The sequence below is a fragment of the Lepisma saccharinum genome, chromosome 29 (genome assembly GCF_977018435.1).
Source record: "Lepisma saccharinum chromosome 29, izLepSacc3.1, whole genome shotgun sequence".
Classification (NCBI taxonomy): Eukaryota; Metazoa; Arthropoda; class Insecta; order Zygentoma; family Lepismatidae; genus Lepisma; species Lepisma saccharinum.
Window position 1 is genome coordinate 51,232,391 of NC_139257.1, and position 7,193 is coordinate 51,239,583.

Consider the following 7,193-nt stretch of genomic DNA (forward strand, 5'->3'; position numbering starts at 1 on the left):
GCATTAAAATTAATTTTCAAGGCTTTCATGAAAGGAAAGTGACATTTTCAACTATATTGGTTCCTAACGAACTGAAAAGAATCCAATTTACAATAAAATTTATCTACTCTTAGTAGTGTAATTGGGGCGTTTCAAAATAATACTTAGTAGGTATTGTCTTTTTTTATCAATTGAATATCACTTTTTGACATATTTTGACAATTTTTTGTCGATGTTTTAGCGTTTGACGATTTTTCAGTGCAATTTTCACCGCATCTCATTTGTTTCCCACTCATACTTGGTAGGTATGCATTTGTAGCCTTTTTTTATTAATTGAAAATCAGTTTTTGACATATTTTGACAAATTTTTGTCGATGTTTTAGCGTTTAGCGATGTTTTTGTAAAATTTCCTATTTTTCTCTTTTTTCCCACTCGTACTTGGTACGAATGCTACGATTTTACGTGATATAATTTAACCTATTTTTTTTTTTTTCGTGCTAAACTACACGAGAGCCTCTACGTGCTTTGACCTACTTTAGAGTAGAACCATAAAAACAGAGCTGCAACCGAAAGTGAGGCTCGAAGTGAGGCTCGATGAGGCTCGACTTAATAGTTTGCTCTTGTAAGACATAAGCCTTATTTTCTCGCAGTGTTGCCAATATTTTACTCGAAATAAAATCACCAAGGTTTTTTTCTTGGTCTAACCTATGTTATTGAACTGCGTCGTCATGTCCAAACCTGCATGACTTCCGAACACTATTGGTTTTATTCATATTTTTTCTTACGTATAGGTGTATATGATGAATCCCTAAACAGATTTTTCCTAAGTCTTACTGTTTCCAAGATAACCCCACTTCCGGTTGCTATTTTGGATTTGTGAACATAGGTTCTATTCACATTTTTTCTTATGTATAGGTGTACCTGATGAATCTGCAAACAGATTTTTCCTAAGTTTTACAGTTTCCAAGATAACCCCACTTCCGGTCGCCATTTTGGATTTCCGAACATAGGTTCTATTCATATTTTACTTACATATAGGCGTATGTGACGAATCCGCAAACAGATTTTTTCTAAGTTTTACCGTTTCAAAGATAACCCCACTTCCGGTCGCCATTTTGGATTTCCGAGCATAGGTTTTATTCATATTTTACTTACATATAGGCGTACATGACGAATCCGCAAACAGATTTTTTCTAAGTCTCACTGTTTCCAAGATAACTAGTAGTGCAAGTGGGGGAGTTCAACGTCCTCTTGTGGTGAGCTGAAGTGGTGAGCTCGCCTTAATGGATTTTTCTCGTAAGGCACGAGCTCTATTTGATGGCGCAGTGTTGCTAGCTTCTTACTCGAAAAAAACTCACTTTCTCTCCACGTTCCGCGCCTTATTTATTGCGCTGACGATGTTTCACAGCGTAGAAAACAGCACCAAAACATCAAAAACTCATTTTGATTATTTGGAGCTCACCAAAACCTCAAAAACTTATTTTTATTAATTGAGGTTCACCAAACCTCAAAAACTCTCATTTTCTCTTTATGTTCAGCGCCTCATTTATTGCCCTGACACAACGTGATGAGTAAATAATGCAGTCTCTTATTCTTGAAGGATGAATGCACCTTATCGTAATTTTCCAAGCCCCGGTCAAATGTTTGTATATCGTGACTTTTGTAAACCTCTCTCTCGGGAACGATGTGCCACACACACACGCGCGCGCGTGCCTATATTGTGACGCAAACAAACAAACAAATAATATTTTTTTTAAGATTTCTGGCCCTCTAACCCCACTTCCGGTCGCCATTTTGGATTTCCGAGCATAGGTTCTATTCATATTTTACTTACATATAGGCGTACGTGATGAATTAGCAAACAGATTTTTCCTAAGTTTTACCGTTTCCAAGATAACCCCACTTCCGGTCGCCATTTTGGATTTCTGATCATAGCTTCTATTCATACTTTTTCTCACATATAGGTGTACACGATGAATCACCAAACAGATTTTTCCTAAGTTTTACCGTTTCCAAGATAACTCCACTTTCGGTCGCTATTTTGAATTTCCGAACATAGGTTCTATTCATATTTTACTTACATATAGGCGTACGTGATGAATCAGCAAACAGATTTTTCCTATGTCTTACTGTTTCTAAGATAATCCGACTTCCGGTCGCTATTTTGGATTTCCGAACATAGGTTCTATTCACATTTTACTCACGTATAGGCGTACGTGATGAATCCGCAAACAGATTTTTCCTAAGTCATGAATTGGAGGGTTCTATGGCAACTTATATTAATTCTCGTAAGAGAACAGAAAACACAAAAAAAAAACAATACTCTGGTCACTACAACAAATAGTCTTCTTCAACCCCTATCCAACAAACCAAAAAAAAAATTATCATCCTAACTAGAACCATGTAACTAACATTGTGATGACTCATATTAAACACCTCTTAATTGTATTACTTATAAGGGTATACTATTGCACAACGTTTTTGCAACAAGTTATTACGTAATATTGTGATGACTTATATCTAATGCTCTTTGTTGTATTAACTATAAGGGGGTAAACTATTACACAACATATTGCAACAAGTTATGACGTAATGTGATGAGTCATATCTAACGTGGCGTCTTCTGATTGGTTAATTATTACAAATGTTTTCAATACGGTCCATATTTTTATTATATAAAACGGCATACACTACAGATCAGTCAGTCTCGTGAGAGCAGCCGAAGAGTACGGACGTTCTGTTGCAGTGCTTCTTGTTTTTTGTAAAAAAATAGGTATTTAACTTTTTTTGAAGCTACATACCATCTATTATTTCAAGTTCAAAGGTGTTTCACGTGGTTTTTCATAGTAATTTCGACCAGATTGAATTTTGACGTGATCGTGCATTTTCTATTTCGCCTCAAGAAATTATATATAAATAACATACCTGAAAATTGTATTGCTATATACTCGATTTTTTGATTTCTGTGATTTTCGAAAAAGCAATGGCATCCACCACCAGTTTCAATTGTAAAAATGATAAAACTGAATGTGTTACTTGTGGGAAGCTAATCTCAAGGAACAATTTATCGGTACACAGGGCAAGATGTAGCGAAACAGGTTCGAGAATTAATCGTTTGTTACCTTCTAAGCCTTGTGCTCGATGCGGAAAAATGATCAGCATTGCAAATTTAAGTAAACACCTCAAAATTTGCAAACCATCGACCGGACAAGCATCGAAAAGAAAAATCGATAATGCAGATACGGAAGCTTCCACTTCCAAGCAAATTAAATTATCCAATGAACGCAAACCAATTAGATCTGCATTTAACGACCAACTCCAGGATTTTTCAATTAAGTCAGAACCAGGCCGTGACATTCTTAGTTTCTTGGACGAAACGAAAACACCTGTACTAAATATTTTGAAAGATAAACTTGAAAACAACTCTATAAAAGTATATGTTGTTCTGTTTTCCGAATACGAGAAAGTCGATGGCACAACGAGTATTTTTTATCATTGTACAAAAAACCAGACTCTTTATTTTGCTGACGTCGAAAATTTGGACAACTTCTATTATAAAGTTTCCAACGAGCTGGTTAAGAAACACGACGATTTCGAGGCTAAAGGGTCGGGATGGTCTCTGTGTGGAAGTCCTCACACGTTAACTGTTTACGTGAACCGATTCTCGCCTCTTCGTGCATCCAGCTATATTCCTCTTCCACCGAACATTCAACACAAGAGGGCCGTGTTAAATATACAGAACAGCGATAACAAGTGTTTTCTCTGGTGTGTGTTGGCTGTACTGCATCCTGTTTATTGCAAAAATAATCCACAGTGGGTTGGACATTACAAACAATACGAGACCGACTTTCAAAGTGTAATGTCTGGCATTGAATACCCGGTGACATTGTCGGATATAACAAAGTTCGAAAATCGTGCAGGAAAACGCATCGCTATTAATGTATATTTTTTTACGTCAGATAAATATCTTGTGCACCCCGTCAGGATAAGCGATATCGACGATGACGATGCTCGTGTGATTAATCTTCTTCTAATTTCAAACGAGGATGTTCATCACTACACGTTAATTCGTTCACTATCACGTTTGGTCAAAAGTCAAACTACCAAGCATGAACATTGCATCGAAGTTTGCCCGAGATGCCTAACCACGTTCGACGATCGTGACCGACGTGATCATCAAAATCTTCATAGTCGTCAAATTGCTCTGGAGAAACTTGCCGAACATAAAATTTATTGCGGTGACAACAGACCGGCTAGAATGTTGATGCCCGAAACGAACGAAGTCGAAGAATTCAAAATGCACAAGGCATTGTTGGAACATCCCGCAATCATCGTCGCAGATTTCGAGGCGTTCCTCAAACCACTCTCCTACTGCGAACCTGATCCTGAAATTTCCTCCACAACGCCGTACCAGCTTCATCAACCTAATAGTTTCGGCTATGTTATTGTGCGACGTGATAAAATAAATGAAGCATATATATACCGCGGGCCAAATGTAATCGAACACTTCCTGGAAAAAATGGTGGAGGAGGTTGAGGTAATTGGTAGCGTACTGCTTACATCAAAACCGATGGCACCTTTAACTGAAAATGAACTTCAAAATTACAATTCCACTGAGGTGTGTCCGGTATGTGATCAAAGTTTCACTGATGAGAACAAAAAAATATTCCACCACGATCATTTCAGCGGAAACTACATAGGTGGAATTTGCAACACGTGCAATCTTAAAATCCAGAAACCTAAATTTATCCCCATATTCTTTCACAACGGAAGCGGATATGATTTTCACCACCTGGTGAGACATCTTGGCTACGATTCGAAACGTATAGGTGTCTTGGCCGAGAATGAAGAACGCTACATTAGTCTCAGCAAGCAAGTGTCGATTCCGGGAACAAAAAATACAATCGAGATGCGCTTCCTGGATTCGTATAGATTTCTCTCTGCAAGTCTGGATGCTTTAGCGAACAAACTCACCGACGATCAATTTAAAATAACTAGAGCTAGTTTTCCCAACGTAGACATAGAACTCGTTAGACGTAAAGGGATTTATTCTTACGAATACGTTAGTGATGGTTCTAAATTTAACGACGATGCTCTTCCACTTCCAAGAGAATTTTACAGCAGACTCAGAGAGAAAGGAATCGCGGAAGAAGAATACCAACACGCGCAACTCATGTGGGAGAAATTAGAATGTACGACGCTCGGAGACTACCACGACGCATACTTAAAACTGGACGTGACGATACTCGCGGATGTTTTTCAAGCGTTCAGGAAAACGGCAACGAATATTTATAAATTAGATCCAGCGTATTTCTACAGTCTACCGGGATTAGCGTGGTCGGCAATGTTATTCCAGACAAAGGTCAAGCTGGAACTGATATCGGACGTTGACATGTTACTTTTCATCGAAAGAGGGATACGAGGTGGAATGGTGCAATGCGTACAGAGACATGCAAAAGCTAATAACGTACACATGAAAGAAGATTACGATTCAAATCGAGCATCGAATTACATCTTCTACGCCGACGTTAATAATCTCTACGGACATGCCATGGTTCAGAAACTTCCTTACGGGGGATTCGAATGGTTAGATCCCACTTCGATAGATATTATTCATTTCGACGATAGCGAGTGTGGTTTCTTCGCAGAGGTAGATCTCCAATTCTCCGACCACCTGCACGACACGTTTTCGGATTTGCCTCCGACTCCCGAAATCAAATGTCCACCCGACTCGGTTCAAGACAAGCTTTTGTTAACATTGGACCCTAAACAGAGATACGTCGTCCACTACAAGAATCTCTGGTTTTTGATTGGGAAGGGTGTTCAGATAGTAAATGTTAGAAGAATACTAAAGTTTAAACATTCCACGTGGTTAAGACCTTACATAGAAACTAACACACAACATAGAACAGCTGCCACTTCCGATTTAGACAAGGACTTCTTTAAATTAATGAACAATGCGGTGTACGGAAAGACCATGGAGAATGTTAGAAAGCACGTAGACGTGAAATTAATTTCCGATAAGAATAAATGTCGGAAGTGGATAGCCGATCCTAGATTCAAGTCGAGAAAAATTTACAACGAGAATTTGGCACTTTTCAATCTAGATATAAAATTGATGAAATTCAGAAAACCAATTTACGTTGGCGCAACGGTTCTCGACTTGTCGAAACTTTACATGTTCGAATTTCATTACGACGTGATGAAACCCTTCTACAATGATAAGATATCACTTTTGTACACGGACACCGACAGCTTCATTTACAGCATACAAACACCTAACCTATACGAAGACATAAAAAATCCTTCCATGCTTGAGTATTTCGATACTTCTGCGTATCCTCAACCCAACAGATTTGGGATTCCATCTCGTAACAAAAAAGTCCTAGGTAAACTGAAAGATGAATGTAACGGTGATATTATTGTCGAGTTCGCGGGTTTGCGTTCGAAGATGTATGCCATGAGAACAGAAAGTAGCGTCACGAAGAAAGCAAAAGGTGTGGGCAAGAATACGGTGGAGAACAAACTCACCTTCCACGATTACATCAATTGCCTTTACTCACAATCGACGATACTAAGTATAGAACAAAGAATCCAAAGTGTAGACCACGTGATTACAACAAACGAAGTTAGGAAGGTAGCATTAGATCCGCACGACGATAAAAGATGTATTTTGTCTTGTGGAATCCACACGTTGCCTTGGGGACACTATCGTTTAGAAAATAGTAAAAATTGTAGGCAATGCAATTGAAAAAAAAATAAACTTAAATTAACTATAACTAAAATAAAAAAAAAACTTTGACTGTCTCAAATTATCACACACAATAAAGAACTAACAAGGACAATGAATCTCTTTGGTTTCCGAAAGCAAACAATGGAGACTGTACACCGCAAGGCAGATCATGAATTTCTACCTTCCATGTTATCTAAACTCAACGGCCTGTTGATCAATCAATTTTCAAAACGTTGCTCTTCTTGCTGGAACAGGGACGATTTCGGATTCGCGACGATCGACGTGACGAGGAAACCCAACGACGGAAAATACAGAAACAAAATCAACGACTTTCAAAACGTTGCAACGTTGTGAGAAACGTTGCAACGTTTTGAAAGTCGTTGATTTTGTTTCTGTATTTTCCGTCGTTGGGTTTCCTCGTCACGTCGATCGTCGCGAATCCGAAATCGTCCCTGTTCCAGCAAGAAGAGCAACGTTTTGA